Genomic DNA, 17,681 nt, shown 5'->3' on the forward strand with positions numbered 1-17,681 from the left:
TCAAGCACCATCAACCAATCAACCAATCTCTTTCAAGTTCCTTTGAAGATAATTAAAACAACATGCTATTAATTGAGGAAAATTACATTTTATTTTATAAAAGAAGATCTTATCTGTATTTTCTCCTGACTAGCTTGGTTTCAAAAAGACCCAGAAAAATGCGTGATCCTGATTGCTTAATGCTCTTTCAAAAAATAACAGCTGTTATCATCCTCAAATAAAATAAGATTCATGTGACATTTTTGGCAGTTAAATATGGAATCATAATGATGACATTGTTGATCTTTTATGCATAAACATGCAATTACTGTGCAAAACAATGTTATTTGACACATATATAATCAACTGCCCTGTGTGTGTGTGTTAACAATCAACACAGCATAGCTATGCCTCTGCTATGAAATAGATTAATTTTTTACTGAACCACAACAGAACTGCTAAGTCTCTCATCAAAGAACAAACAGTGTACACTAGAGAATTCAGAAAGCACTGGTAATTATTTCATTGTTACGAATACTCTCTAAATATCTGAAAAGCACAATGAAATAGAATTGTTGAAACAATATGATCAAAGCATGTATATTGTATTCTTGATTAAAAAAGCATCTTAAAAAACAGTTCCATGCTGAACTCTGAAACATGGGACCCAGTAAAAAAAAAGTCACAGCAGTGGGTGTTGTTCATTCATCATCTAGTTCATTTGTTCAGGTCAGTTTTATTTTGCTCAGGGTTATTGCTATTTAAAGTTATTTATTTATATTTTGGGAATTTAATCAATTAAATTTATTAGAAAAGAGCACAGGTGGATACAAAAAAAATATCTGTAGCAGCAGGTAGGACTGATTTAGGATCAGAACCTTTAGGGTGCCATAAAGGATCATGTTTTTTATATTTTGTTTGGCCATATATTTTTGTTTTTCCTTCCTTATCTTGATGTATGATCTCACAGTAAAGAAAAGTTAGGAAATTAATTGGCTCAAATGTTTCTTTGAATTGTCTTTTTTGGAAATTTATAGAATGTACATGCTAGGTTAAAGAAGCACATGGTCTATGTTTGTTATGTTTTATCGTTATATACATTTTGTTGTACATAATTGTTTCTTGGCACAGACTACAGCAGGAAATTCATTCATTTATCATTAAATAATATATCAATATAAAATATAAATGTCATATCACAGCAAACCAGTGACTACATTTCCCATACTGCACGGTGGCCTACAAACATGGCTGCCATGGACTGAAATTCCCAGAACATTCACACACACACACACACACACACACACACACACACAGAACACTCACACTCATTCTAATCACACACACCTTCAGCCAATCTCACATACACTCACAACCACAGTATATAAGGGACTGTTCTAACACTATGACTTTGCGAAGTATTACGTGAGTTTTCCGTATACCAAGCGTTTGTTATCGGGTCATGTGTTATTGTTTTGATCTCGTTCTCGCCCTTGTTCTTGATTCTGGTTTTGCCTCATTTATGCCTGTTTGCCAATCACCTGACCCACTGCCTGTTTTTTGACCACGCTATTGTCTGATGTTTTGTATGTCTGCCTGCCTCTCTTTAAGTAAAAGCTCTTATCTGCACTTGCGTCCATCCTAGTGTCCTTTACATTTATTACGTGACAATATATTATATAAGTCTATGCAAAGTCTATAAAGCAAATATACATGATTTTTTTTAATGCCCATGAACAGCATGAACAGAGTTGACCTGGTAATAGGCTACAAGTCATTGTACTCTGGAATTTTATTCTGTATCTGATTTTTTCTAAAAAATTGGATGATTAAAATGTTCTTAAATTACAGCATCTGGAAAATCCTGTTGCCTTCTGCCTTTACCATCACCCCCATGCTATTTTTACAAAGCTTCTTGTGATCCATGTTAGCAGTAAATAAGTCTTTAATCTTCTTGTTACAGTAATTGCCGATAAACTTCTCGGTCTTTTAAGATAGTTTATTAGTTCATTATTCATTAAGATGAATCTAAAACTAAATATAGATTTTGTTATATTTATTATTTTATATGAAAAATGAATAACACAGTGGATATGGACCACATTTAATACTGAAAAGAAAGAATTACGGAAAAACACACTCACTATAAATACACCACAAAATATTTTAGCTTTGCCTTGGAGGGTCACAACTTTCTTCATGAAACATTAGATTCCAGACAGGATATGCTTCCTTGCCAGGCAGCTGTCATTTCCTGTAAGCTGCTTGGAGCAAAGTGCCCCACATATGGTCACGAATAACCATCGATACTTCGTACTCTTTCTTTCTCATCCTCAGCATGCAGAAAAACTCCACCACTAAGGTTTGTGTTCTCATTGATCCTCTCACTTCCTCTCAACCCATCTGAAATTGTCCCAATACAGTAGCTACTACAGCTGGAAAATGGAGTCTTTTGTATTTTGAACAGATATCATGATTTAACCCAACATTGAAAACATCAGGCCAACTCATTTAAAAATTTAAAGACCTGCATAGTTCATTTAGATGAGGTTTGTATGCCACATAGTCTGAGAACGCAAAAGAATAAAGGAACTTTAAAATTCCACACTCAGTTATTTTTCTATATAAACACTCTTTGTAAGTAAGATGTTCCTCAAGGAAGTTCAGCAACATATGCATTCACACATTTAGTAGAAGAGAGGCTCTGTTTCTACAGGAGTTTAAAGGACATCGCAATATGCTATGCACTAAACTGTACCTTATGAGGTCAAGAGTTTTCTGAAGGTACTTGCTTAGAGTCTTTTTACATATTCATAAGCATTGCATAAATGTTTTATAAAAAGCAATTCTGCACAAAACATTTGCGGTAATATTAGAGGTTATATGTGACTTTTTAAAAAACCCAATTATCATTATGGGTAGAGTAATCATGATTGTCACTGTAATTTATTTTGTCATTAATAAACCTTACGTAAATCCTCCAATATTGCATCATAAAATATTTACACAGTGTTTATGAACGTGTTATAAAGTTATAAAGGCCCAGTGTAGATACCCATGTTACAGAATTAATGACCGTAATTAATTTAATTCAATTTCCAATAAAGAGCTCCAGAGGCCGTATTTGTGAACCATATACCAATAATTATGTCTGGACCAAACTCAGTCCACTCACAGTCAATTCAAGCTGGTAGTTTGGGTTTAGGAGATTTGAACTAGCTCCACTCGACTGCATTAATTTGAAGGTTTTCATGTTATGTTTAAAGTCAATTTAATATTGCCTTGCCCCGTCCCAGGACTTACTGTACACCACACCCTCTGATGTCATTAATTAGGTCCCCTTGTTGTTAAGGAAGTGAACTTATTAGTGAAATCAGATGTTACGGAACACTGAAATAAATACCTACAGAAATTGCATCTTATGGTGGATTTAGTTGGAAACCAGGGATCACAGTCAAATTATGAAGCCTGCTGAATCCGGTTGAAAAGATTAAGACAGAACAGCTAAGACATTTCTTTTTTTCTAATATACACATTAAGGCTTAGTTCATTCAGTTTCCTGTTGAACCTTATGAATAACCGCATTTGTCTATGTGAGGTCCATTTAAAACGGAATCAGCAAACAACGTATCTGTAAATAATTTATGAGGGCAGGATGAAAGGTAGTAGGGAAAATGATTGATGATATGAAAGCAGGAATTTTGAATGAGAACGAAAAACAGAGATGGGATAATTAGGTCTAGGGAGCAATACATACAACTCAGGGAAATCCCGGACAAAATAACAGGTAAGAAAATTTAAAACAGATAAACAAAAGGATTAATAGGATGCTGAAGTAGAAACAATGAAGGCACATTATGAAAAGACTAGGGAGGGCTGTGGAGAAAGAGGAGAATGAGCTGGTGTTTGAAGAGGCTGAAGGAGACATATGGCTGATAGCGTGGCAGGAGGTCTCCACCGGTGCGTTTATCTAAGAGATTTTAATGGGAGAGGCAGTCAGCGTCATCAAACTCCCTATGAGTTAGAACAGGTTCAGTGGTTCGGCAGCAGCCAAATGGTCTGTGCTAATGCTGGGCCACAGAAACATACGCTCAGCTTCAGCGCATTTCAGTCTGATGCATCTTGTGTTATGCAAGGTGGCTAGAAAAAGAGGCAAGAGAAGGGGAATTCATCAGATGTGCAGAGCCAATCTCACAGTCACTATGACCATTACACTCTAACTATAGGAGTAGCAGAAGCCTGTGAGTGTATCTCTGACCAAGCTAAATTCCTCTCTGAACCCTGACAGAAGCCAGGCACAATTAGTGGGCTGTTCATGTGAACATCACGCGCGCGCACACACACACACACACACACACACACACACACACACACACACAAATATATTACAAAAATGTGATTAATTCTCCCACACTGATTAATTATTCCATTTGGACGGAATGCACACACAGAAACATTTACACACATACATGAACACATGGCTGACTGATTTTATGTGAAAGTGGGGGAGGATAGTTGGGATGACTGAGGTCCAAGGGAATTTTTATATTTTTTCCTACTATTTTTTCCTCCCATACTATTTGGATGTCTATTATGAATGGACATGTTGGCAGTAGTGGTCACAGAAACAGATTTTCAAGGTAGAAACTTTAATGACTTGGAGTACAGTCATCATCATCATCATCATCTTGTGGAAAACATTTCTTAATAATTATTTCATAAGTCTGATGTTGGCTTCTATTTTCACCATTCGGATTTTCTATTCCACATTAAAAGGTTTGGTAGGTACGTCATGAGACCTACACACTAACATCACTTACACAAGGCTGTAAATGCCCTGAATAAAAGGAAAAATTTGCTTATATCTTTTGTCATGTTGCTTACAAATAAAAACTTATACAGTATAAAATCTGGATGACAAGTTCAAAGTCAGGTCCATTACTGCATTAAAAAGGGGTTCCGTGATTTGTGTAATGTTTAAAGTCGTAGAAATAACAATCGGACAAGCCCCAAATTGTTATGTTCCTCCCCAGTCTAGGGGTCAGAAGGAAGTAACAAGGAAAGAAAAAATAAAAAGTAAATAAAAAGTATAAGTGAGGCCTTTTCCAATTCCAGCACTGAACACGCACACACAGGATTTCAAAGTTTAAATGTGAATTTGCAAAGGCATTAGTGAAATACCATGGCAAATTAGTAGGCCAAGGCCAGGTAAAACCACTGGATGCTAAGGTTACAGCTATCATGGAATTCCCCACACTAAGTAACAAATGAGTATTGTGCCGTTTCTTGGGGATGGCTGGATACTACTGTGGGTTTTGCTGAAATTTTGCTTCAGTGGTTACTCCACTGACAGATCTTCTTAAGGCTGAGAAAAAGTTTGTATGGGATGTTGAGTGTGACGTTGCTTTCTGCTCTGCCAAAGATCTCTTGTGCCATGCACCTGTTTTATCTGCTCCAAATTTTGAATCACCTTTTTAACTGCAGGTGGATGCTAGCGGAGTTGGATCAGGTGCAGTTCTGCTGCAGGAGGATTATACTGAGATTGAGCATCTGGTATGTTACTTCTCTAAGAAATTTACCAGATGTCAGTGGGCCTATAGAACCACCCAGAAGGAGGCTTTAGCTTTGCTGTTGGCACTGCAATATTTTTAAGTCTATTTAGTTAATGGTAGTAGTGCCCCAATCACAATCGTCTACTTTTTTTTTCATGAACCGCCAATTCTAATCATAGGTTAATGAGGTGGTCTCTTATCCTTCAAGAACTTATGTTTGACGTTAGGTACAAAAAAGTTATTACGATAAACAATGTCAACTGGAATCTAATGGCAATTTTAATAAAAATGTATCCTATGGGTAGACCATTCAGAAACTGTACTGTATACAGTATATCCAAAAGATTATTGTACAGGTTCAAATAATGTGCCTATTATTTATGGGTTTGTTTGTATAAATAAATCTGTAGGCTACTGAAGGGGTCCATGATTTATTTATTTATTTATTTATTTATTTTACAATTAAAGGGGTTCCAGAATGTAAAAGGTTTGAGAACCCTTGATCTAGGCTAAATGAATTTTCACAATTAATTATTGTGATTTTACCTGCATGGCAAGCATCTGGTGATGCCACACTGCTCACTGGATCACACACGTTTTATAGTTTCTCCAGGACATGGTACTGGAGAAACTATAAAAGCACAAGATTTTTGTGATTAAATTAAATGTGGTACAAAGATTTTTTTTTTTCTAAAAGAAGGAAATAAAACGTGGCATTTTTCCTGCAGCTCAATTACAGTGGGAACAGTGGGACCTGCTTATGATGGCTCTTGTTTTCAGCATCCATAAATCAAGAGAAGATTAGGCAGAAGAAACAATTATCTCTATTAACACAAAGTGATGCAGCCACTAGTTGAATAGGAATGATCTAGCACAGATGTCTACAGTTATGTCCACAGTCAGCAATTTTCACATTGTGCTGGAGTACATAGTTATCATTTCCTTATGTGAAAATATCAAGAATATTTCATCTGAAATAAATAATATTTCATAATATTCCATCATGAGTTGTGAGCTCACTCTGGTCCACACACCAGCCTGCTTCTGCCATATCTCCCACTACTCAACCATGTGATCAGCTTTAAAGGCTACAAAGTAGACTGCCTTGTATGAAAAGGAAGCCTTTTATCATTTGACTTCTTTCCATTTCTCTGTTTGTTTGTTTCTTGTGATTTTTGGTATTTGTGACTATGACCTATGTTTAGCCTGTGACCACGATAACCTTGGGTCAGTTGCCTTGGGTTGGTTCCATACATACTTACATATGTTTAACATAAAATAAGGGTATGCATTTGTGTTTTTTTTATTACATATATTTTTTAATTATGGCCTTGATTACCCCTGATTTTTTCTAGTTTTATCCTATTTATATAATTTTCTATCCATAGCACCCTAAGGTGCTTCTTTGGTTAGTCCTTCTAGGGGAATCATACAGAATCCTGCACCAGAGAGAGCTCACTAGGAATACACTACACACACACACACACACACACACACACACACACACACACACACACATATACCTAATTCTGTATCACTCAAATCTAGACTCAGTCATAAACAATATTTATACAATTAGAGTATTTTACACACATCCAGGGGTTCTAACGCTGCTGTGGATTACCCATATTCACGTTCTAATAGTAATGGTTACATTAAATAAATTAGCTAAAGTAATTTATAAGCATAGGGGGCACGGTGGCTTAGTGGTTAGCACGTTTGCCTCACACCTCCAGGGTTGGAGGTTCAATTTCCGCCGCCGCCCTGTGTGTGCAGAGTTTGTATGTTCTACCAGTGCATCAGGGGGTTCCTCAGAGTACTCCAGTTTCCTCCCTCAGTCCAAAGACATGCATTGTAGGCTGACTGGCATCACTAACTTCTCTGTAGTGTGTGTGATTGGCACCTTGTCCAGCGTGACCCCTGTTTCATGCCCCGGGTTCCCTAGGATAGGCTCCCCGCAACCCTGTGTAGGATAAGTGGCACAGAAAATTGATTTAGAAGCATGATTTTAATATAATTATTTATTTTAACCACATTTGCAACTACTAGGGCTGAACTCATTACAAGCTGCCTGATTGGTATGTGTGTGCTCAGAAATGACTCAGTTCAAGGCTCATATTGTGCAATTACTGTTTTCAGGTAATTTCCGGCATTTAACTGATTGCCTATTGTAATAAATATAATGGGTGGAATAATACATCTGGGCATCCACATTGCTTTCATTAGACCCAACTGTTAACCCATACTTCATTAAGATTACACATAATCACACTGACATTTCACAACAGGGAAGGATAGCGGGTGGGTAAATTAGGTCTGGGAGCTTGCACATTTCCCATGATCATATGCAGTTATTTTTCATTTTCAGCTAACGTTAAATTGCGCTTCTTAAATACACTTCACATGAGTGTAGTAACCAGAAACCAGAAGCAAACATGCTTACTCTTATGCATAACTTGGACTTTGGACTTCACTGTACTTAAGCCTATATAGTGTATGTTTTTATTTTTTGCACATTGAGTTCATGTGTGTTTATTTTGAAATATAGGCTAAAGACTTCCATGAATCTATAAACTTATTTGGAAGCTGCAATAATTAATAAAAGCAATGGGGCATACTCTACTCTTACCTACACAAAGTGTGTATCATTTTAAATCAGATGCAGCAGGAAGGTCCAAAGACCAAAATAATGATTATTCTCAATCCAGTTTTATTTACATGGTGCATCTGGTGCCTACGGTATCCCAGGAACACTGGGCACAAGGTGGGATTCACCTACCATTCGCACACACACACACATTCATAAACTCATTCACACTTAGGGGCAATTTAGCATAGTTAGTGGAAAGAAACCAGAGAACATTATTAAACCAATGACTGTATGGACTGTGTTAATCTTGCAAGAACGTTGGCACTGATGGGAACTATAACTTTAGAATTAAATTAACGCGAATAAAACATGTACAGTAGAATAGAGCAGTGGTGATGTGGCTATGCAAAATGCCAGGAACATGGGTTTGATCCTCAGTTTAGGTGAGAGTGTGGAGTTTTATTTTATTATTATTTTATTTAGTGTTTTGAAAGTATATGCTCAAGTCATGTTGGATGTATGAAACAAATAGTGTTACTGTAACTCAGTTCAATGATGTGGAACCGTTATATTGTATGCATTTGAATTAAGTAAATTCGATGAGCTTTTTTTAGCAGCTGGCTGCAGTACAATTTTTATCCCCATCCATTCCTATGTGAGTGAACAGAACACAAGCCAAATTTACATTTTAAGCTACATCTCCACAAATTATTAATAGTGTTCTGTCATTTTCAGAACTATTTCAAAGTTAATATCTCCCCAAATATTTTTCCTTACGATAAATGAAAATAAATTATCTGAGTTATGTGATGATAAATAAAAGGGTGTGGTTGATGAGGTTATTGACAGTTTTGGACATGAATGTCAAGCCTTGTGAACTCGCATGCACTTTCCAACACACGTGTGAATAATCAAGCCTTCTAAAATACTGTAGAGTAACTAACCTTCTGTACCTGACCAGTTGCAAAATTCAAAAAATTGTTTTAGGATTAGCAATGATGCACAAAGGTCAACAGTTTTTGGCATAAGAGCCAGAGCTGTTTGAAGCTACAAATTCCAAGTTAATCGCTCACCTGGAAGGCTAACTGTTGCTAGGCAATGTTATTGATTGGTGTGGGCAGTTGTTCAGCGGGAGGTATTGCAAAATGGAGTCATGTTGCTCCTCAGAATGAGAAACCCTTTAATCCATCTGTGCCTTTTGATGTTTACTGGCCCTACATTGTGACTTCTTTATTCCTGCTATCTCCAGAATGTGTAGCATGTATTACTTTTCAGTGGCTGAGATATCCATTATCCAGTGATTACTCACCTGTGAAGGTCAAAAGATAAACTTTAACATGGTTAGTTTAAGGTATTTTTTATGAACACTGCACATATACTATCACTCATTTTTATCAGCTTCTAATGCATACTTATATGCCTCAGTATCCTGAAACTGCAAGATTGTTTTAAAACTTGCCTTTCTTGTTCAGCTGAAATGGTAAAAGTAAAAGATTAAATGGGGAAAAGGGGAAATACTGCCTGGGGATTTTAACTGCTGTTAAGCATGCATTCAAGGAGCTAAATAAATCTCAATGAGCAATCAACACTTGCACTTGCTGTTAAATACTTGGCTGCTTGCTAGCCTTGGATCATTTATGTATATAAATCTGTGCATGAAGGTGATAAGAATTCCCTCAATTAAAGTTTAGTGTAATATTATTAAAGGAAAGGTGACACCAAGGTGGATGTGTGTTTTGGATTGCTGACTGTTTTTAAGCAGGTTTGATTGGATTGAATCTATTGAACCTAAAATGCGCTGCTCACCACTAATTATGCCATTATTCCAAACCAAATTCAAATTTATTCAAAAAGTTGAAGGTTTCAGAATTTCCACAAATTGCTGTTTTCATAATTTCAGTGTAATGATGGCATAACCACGGGCGAACAGTGTATTTTATTCCATTAATACCTGCCTAAAAACTATTCATAAAACACAACCACCTTTAAAAGGAAAGCATTAATTTTCAACAATTATTGGCTTTTTTCAACAATTATACTCTTTAATAGTAAAAGCACTTCTCTAGTATTGCTAAAATAGGATTTATCATTTTAATTCATTTCAGTAAGCATACAGACGAGTAGTGAGGTGACACACAACCAAGCCATGGGAATGTATTTCTGGATTAAAACTCCAGAAGTACTTTGCTTGCTCTTTGCTTTCAAGGGTCGATACCTTCTTTACCAATCAGGGTGTCAGGTTATTGCCGATAGTGGTATGAGACTACAGCACCCATATTCCACTGCACACCACATGTTGACATCACAGACCAAGTCACCTAATCACAAATACCTGAACTACGTTCATGCACAATGAAAACGTTTATACAGCACTCCTGGCCTAGCATATGCTTTAAGTACTGTCTTTGTTTATTGTCCTATACATGCCATGTTGTTGTTGATTACATGCATGTCTAATTTTTGTTTATGTTACATAGCTCTAGTCCTTGTGCTCATGTGTTTTACAGTTAATAAAAGACTCTGCACTTGCATCCATCTCCAAACCATCCATGACAGAACGCTAGGCCAAACCATGGATGCAGAGTTTATCCAGATATGTCAGACCAGGCTAAGAAGATCCAGGAGAACCAATGGCAGCTTGGCCAGATCAAGATTATCCTGGACCAGGCTTGGCTCTCTCGAAAAATATTTTGGGGGAGGGATATAGTCTGTGCCGAGACTAGTTAGTGAAACACAGGCAGCAGGGCAACAACAGGGCTCGTACCAGAGGCAGAGGAAGTGGCTTCCCCAGTGCAACTTACACTAGAGGCCAAGGGTGCAGCCTGGATGAACCAGCTGAACCAGACTCCAAACCATCTTTGACATAGGGGTGCATTTCCTGAGAAGTGCATAATGCATAGAACTTCATCTTTAATGAGCTTAAATTTAAGAATTTTCTTTAATTAACAAGCATTTCCCTAAACCCGTCTTAACTAAACTAGAACGTAAAGTTGTTTGTAAATTAATGAGGCACCTGACCCATTTGTTGTTTTACCTCAAAAAGCCAGAGGCCACTAAATTCTATACAAAATAAACCCTCACTGATCTTTTGAACTAACCAGCTAAAGAGTTTCTGTGAATGTTTTCATACAGGTTCTCCATTTTCCTCCCACCTCCCAAAAATATGGCAGTAGATGCACTGGCTATGCTAAATTATTCTAGGTTTGAATGCATGTGCATGAATGTGTGTATACAAGGTGCACTGTAATGAACTGTATCCCACTCAGGGTGTAATGGTACTACATAGTATACTTATAGTACATTTAGTACTATTTTGGTAGATTTATACTTTACTAAAGTAGCACTGAGATTGAATTCTTGTACTCTCACTCAAGTAAATTTCCAAGAGCAAAACATACTTTTTTTCTTACATTTTCATTTTGTCCTTAAAATTACTCATTAAAAATCTCAAATGCCATGAGCACACCCCCCCACCACCACCACCACCATTTTTCTCTTGCACTGTTGTTATGCCAATCAGTTTTTACTTTTTTATTTGTTTTCCTTTTCCATTTTAAGGCATCCAATAAAATTTGTGTCAATGTCAAATGAAATCGCACACAACTGTGTTAATGGACTTTCACTCTAGTGCCTGTTTGGCACCAATTTAATTAAGTAATATTTCGACAATACCCATATGTTCACTTAAGTGCAGTTTCTCTGTACTTTTTCCACCCCTGTGTCCAGAGTTCCTGGGATAGGTTCCAAATCAACCATGATCCTAACTAGGATAAAGTGGTTGCTGAAGATGGATGGATGGATAACTGGCTAACATTCGCTAGCAAATTAATAAAACACACACACACACACACACACACACACACACACACACACACACACACAAAGCAGCAAAGGAACACACAGACTTTGCTGATAAATTAAAAAAAAAATACAGCAAAAAATTGCTGTTATCAACTAACACGCAGCAGCATGGAAATCAGATTCAAAAGACCAAAGCTTTTCAAACAAACAAACAAACATATGCTAATAGTGAATTGTGCGGCTAGCCCCATAATATTAACTAGCTAGCCATAACAACTACACAACTGGGTAACAGTGTTTAAAATTTTCAGAACAAATGCGAAACAAATTTTGACCATCTCTGACAGGGGCTAGCATTTTCCAGTTAATGTTTAATTATCTCTTAAGATGTCTGTGGTTTAGTGCTGACTTCACAACGCTGCTGTTTATAGTAGTCCGACCTTCTTCTTTACCTAGGGCTGTGGTGTGATGACATATGACATGTTCTAATGATGTCTGAGTCTGAAAAAACCTGCACCACATGCATCCTGACAGCTCTGACTTGATTATGATTTACTGTTAATGACTCATAGACTTTCTGGTGTGTATAATCCTGTCTTGTAAAATTCCTTAAACCAGCAGTACTGAACTTTTGCATCTCTATCGCCATCTCTGTTTGAAACATAAAATTGCAAGTTATTATATCCTCTGCAGGGGTGAATCTGATGGTTTGAGGTATACATATGGGTTGTATTTTAGTTTAGTTTAGTTTATGTTTAGTTATTGATTTATAAAGCACATTTAAAACAACAGGTGTTGAAACCAAAGTACTGTAAACGAAATATAAAACAGAATTAAAACAAATTTAAAGAATAAACAAAAACCAAAAAAGGACCAATGAAAAATTTACACCCTCAATTAAAACATAAAGAATACATATAGGTCTTCAAAGAGGATTTAAACACAGAAATGGAAGGGGAATGTGGAGAGGAAGACTATTCCAAAGCCTAGGAGCAGCCACCAAGAAAGCCCGGTCAACTTTAGCCTTAAAACGTGAGTGAGGAACTGAGAGCAGTAATTGACTGGATGATCAAAAAGGGGTCTTGAAGCAGTGTATGGGGTGAGAAGATCACATATATACTGTGGCTCAAGTCAATGCAAAGCTTTAAAAACAAAAGACAAAATTTTAAAATTAACACGGAACTTGACCAGGTGTAATGTGCTCACGTTTTTCAGTGCCAGTCAGTAATCTGGCTGCTGCATTTTGTACCAATTGCAAACGATCAACAGTTGTTCTAGGCAAACCAAGATAGAGCGAATTACAATAGTCAAACATAGATGTTATAAATGCTTGAATAACAGTTTCAGGGTCCTTCTTGGAGAGCATCATCTTGATTTCAGCAATAGATCTTAACTGGAAGAAACTGCTTTTTACAACAGCACTAATCTGCTTATCAAAGCACAGTGTGGAGACAAAAATGACACCAAGGTTTTTGACACAGTCGCACACATTAGAAGACAGGGGACCAAACTGACGGACAATGTCAGAGAAAAAGGTGATGGACCAAAAACGATCATTTCGGTTTTATCATTGTTTAGCTGTAAAAACTTCATGTCCATCCAGCATTTTATGTCATGTAGACAGTCAAACAATCTAGACTCAGAGCAGGTCTGATTTTTCACAGGAAGATAAAGCTGAGTGTCATCGGCATAGAAATGATATGATAAGTGGTGTCTCTCAATAATATGACCTAGAGGAAGCATATATAAAGAGAAGAGAAGGACCTAGAATGGATCCCTGGGGAACACCATAGGACACTTGGGCACAGGATGAGAAACACTTTTGTACATTAACAGAAAATGTTCTCTCCTTGAGATAAGAACCAAACCACTTCAGCACAAGTCCCTGAAACCCAGCTACATGATCAAGTCTTTGCAAAAGGATATCATGATCTACAGTGTCAAATGCTGCACTCAAATTAAGCGAGATTAAAATACAGCCAGAGCCTGAGTCAAGCGTGAGTAAGATATCATTGGTAACCTTCAACAAAGCAGATTCAGTACTGTGACGTTCCCTGAAACTGGACTGAAGTGAATCAAAAATACTAAAAGCACTCAGGTATGAAGAAATCTGAGAGTTGACAACTTTTTCCAAGACTTTTGAAATGAAAGATAGTTTGGAAATGGGTCTGTAGTTATTCATGGCATGCTGATCAAGATGAGGTTTTGTTTTGTTTTTACAGCAGTTGTACTATAGCATGTTTAAAAGTCACAGACACCACCCCATTAACTAGACAGCTATTAATAATACTGGTCATGACCAGACTCAAAGCAGGAAAAGCCTTTTTAAAAATATGCGAAGGTAGAACATCAGAAGGGCAGAAAGAGGACTTCATACTAGAAACAATATCAGAGGGCTGTGAAGGAGACACTGGTTGAAAAAGAGAAAGAGAGCTCTGACACAGAAGTTTTTCTAGAGGAGAAGAAGTATGAGATGGTATGTTAGACCGAATACCCTCAATTTCATGAGTGAAATGAGTTCAAATCTGATCTCACAGGTCAGTAGAAATCTCAAATGGAACACTAGGAGAGGGATTGAGAAAGGCATTAATTTTACTAAAAAAGACCTTCGGCCTTTGTGCATTTCGAGCAATTAAATCAGACATGTATTTCAATTGTGCCTCTTTAACAGTGCTCTGATACCACTTAAGACATTCCCTGAAAATTTCATACGATATTTGAAGTGTGTCTTTCTTCCATCTGCACTAAGCGCACCTACACTCCCGCCTGAGAGTGCAAGTGGACCTATTTAACCAGGGCTGAACTTTCTTCATCGCCTTGGATCTTTGTAAATTGGGGGCAATTGAGTTCAGGCAATTGAGTCATCGGGATAGATACAAGAGGAGAGGGTATTCACATTAGGGGTTTGGGTAGATAAATACACATCATTGAATGACCTAGCAGTAGAGGAATTAAAACATCTAGAAAAACATAGTGAATGACAAGATTTGGGGAGAGTACAAGCCAGCACAGAGTCAAAAACCACTGGACAATGATCAGAAATAGCAGCATCACAAATTTCAAGATAAGTCACTGAAAAACCAAGTCCAAGGTGTGACCGTTCTGGGGAGTGATCCTCAGCACCCACACACGCGATATAGTAGCCAACTCTTCTTCTTCCTGTTTATGGACGTGACGTAACCACGCAAAGGCAAATTATGTCAAACTTACGTTTCCCACTAAATCCAACCCAACAGCTCAAATTATAAATCATTATTATAAGCTTACCTTTCCAAATTGGGGTAAGGTAAGGAGACAGTTTTGAACACTGATCTGATTTTTTTATGTATTTGCTCAATAATTGATTTTTGTTTATTTTTAGCCAAAAAAAGTTCAGTACTGCAGCTTTAAAGATTCATGTTAGGGTTACTGTTCAGGTGAATTGTACTTATTTTTCAGATACACACAGTAAATCACTAGCACACATCGGCTGTTCTATAAATTTGTGGGTTATACTGTAACTTCAACAATTTAAGCATTATAGAGTTTGTCAGAGAGTAAATGGCATATTTGAAAACAAAACAATCCATAATTTCAGCATCAGTTCATATTTTTTGGTTGTGTTTTTGTTTGTAATTCAATATTACAGTTTAGGCAGTATAGGTCGCACTAGACTTGTCAGCATATGAAAAAATGTGGCTTACAAAAGGTCATACTAAATGCTCCTGTCCAAGTACATTATACTTTCTTATTATTTTAGTGTCTCTTAATAGAGTGGTATTTTACACTTAAAGAAAATATTACATCTGATCAAATAAAGTATTTAAGTGTACAGGGCAATAGCACTTGTACGTGATATTGAAGGGTGAATAAATTTGAATTTGACTATGAGCCAAAATAGAGATTTTGAATCCATTTATTTACAAAGAATTTTGACTGTAGAATCTTAATGTCATGGTTCTTTGTGTTAATTGGTGTCTTACATTTTTTTTGCATCTTACATCTCCTGCCTTGACTATTAATCACTTTTCTTAGTTATTTTTATTAGTGCTTTTGAAAATTGACTGTAAAGACCATTATTTTGGTCAGTAGAAATACATGATTCATTGGCTGAAACATGAGCAAAGTTATTTGAGGTGACGAATGCTTCAAAGTTCCAGTAAACAGCATAAGAACATCATCAAATGCTATTTTCATTCTCATCAATTTTGTCCTGGTTTTTGGTAAATGGAGAAAGGTAGGGAGTTAGGGAACCATTTTGTATTTTCTTCCCTTTTACAATTATGCTCAGGGAATATAGGTTTGTTTGGGGATTGTTGGTGTCACATCTGTGCATACAACTTTCGACATTGCAAATTACAACTCTCATGATCCTCCGCCTGCAAGCTCATCATATGACCTCCAGTCAAACACTTATCCCTGGTCACAGTCACCTGCTTATTAATGGAAATCACCTGTTTACAGTCACACTACTCCATTTAGGTATCCCGGGCTCTCAGTGTTCCTTTGCAAAGTCTTGCTCTAGCTTGTGACGATTCCAGACCATTGTTGAATCATGTTTGACCATAGCTTGCTCCTTGTTTACTAATTTAGTGTTGTCTAGTTTATGCCTGTTTGCCAGTTGTCTGCCAATTTAGCTGCTTTACAGGTTTCTGAGTATTGCTTAGCTATTTTGGTTTGTCTGATACATTGGTTTTAATCAAACCAAACAACCTGCACCTGTGTTTGTCAGTCTGCATCATGACAGTTGGGTTTTGTTTGCTGAAAAACAAAAAAGGCACAGACTGACAAACCAATGGTGCTTTGAACTGCTTTCCATGCAAAATATGCATAGGCGTCTTGGATGCATATTGATCCTGTCAGTGCTTACATGTAACTATATGACTTCTATTTACATTACATTTTCTGTCAAATAAATGTCAGGATATGCCCCCCATCCCCTCTGCAATTTGCACCAGTGGTTCATAACACATCCTGATAGCTTGTCAAGGGCAGATAGCACTCAGATATGCTGATCCCATATTTTACTGAGGATGACAAACACTCAGAGTGTTGATGCCGCTCACTTTTGTAGATGAGAACAACTTTAAGTTAAATTCTGATATTCTTATCCACTGAGCATAGAAATTGCTCAAATTCCTGTATTTGTATGTAATTGCTTTAAAGATCCTGTACTCTACTGAAGATGATAATCACTTGTTGCACCACAACTTGTTGACCACAAGTGACACTCCTCTTAGTGCCACCCTGTATGGAGCTACAGCATGTGTTGAATGGCATTTAATGAAAGAAAGACATCTCTTGATCTGTGTTCAAGTATGCTTGCCTGTCTTTAGTGTAGTCCAGCATTACCACCCTGGAAACGCACCCTGGTGGTCTGGAACATAATGACGTAGAGCCATTGGCATATTGGATGGGCACGCAGGGTACACACCCACGAACAATAAAAAAAGTTAAATAAAATAAAAAGCTAATAATTAACAATATTAAACAGATGTAAAATGGAACTTTTATTTTGGTACAAATTATCGCCTATTCTACGATGTCTACTTGTGTCTGCCAATCACAATTAATCTCTTTTGTCTTATCCAATCACAATCCTTGATCATCTAGAATCTCCACAATCAGCCTACTAACGGTGAACTATAAGTAGCCTATAATGGATTCTTTACAAAATGAGTAAAAGAAAATATCTCAGTGGGGCCCAAAAACGGATTAATCAACACAGAAAAGAGCAATTCAATGCAAAACTACTGAAAATCTCGTCTATATTTCTTGCA

Source organism: Ictalurus furcatus, chromosome 4, assembly GCF_023375685.1.
Source record: "Ictalurus furcatus strain D&B chromosome 4, Billie_1.0, whole genome shotgun sequence".
NCBI classification, from domain to species: domain Eukaryota; kingdom Metazoa; phylum Chordata; class Actinopteri; order Siluriformes; family Ictaluridae; genus Ictalurus; species Ictalurus furcatus.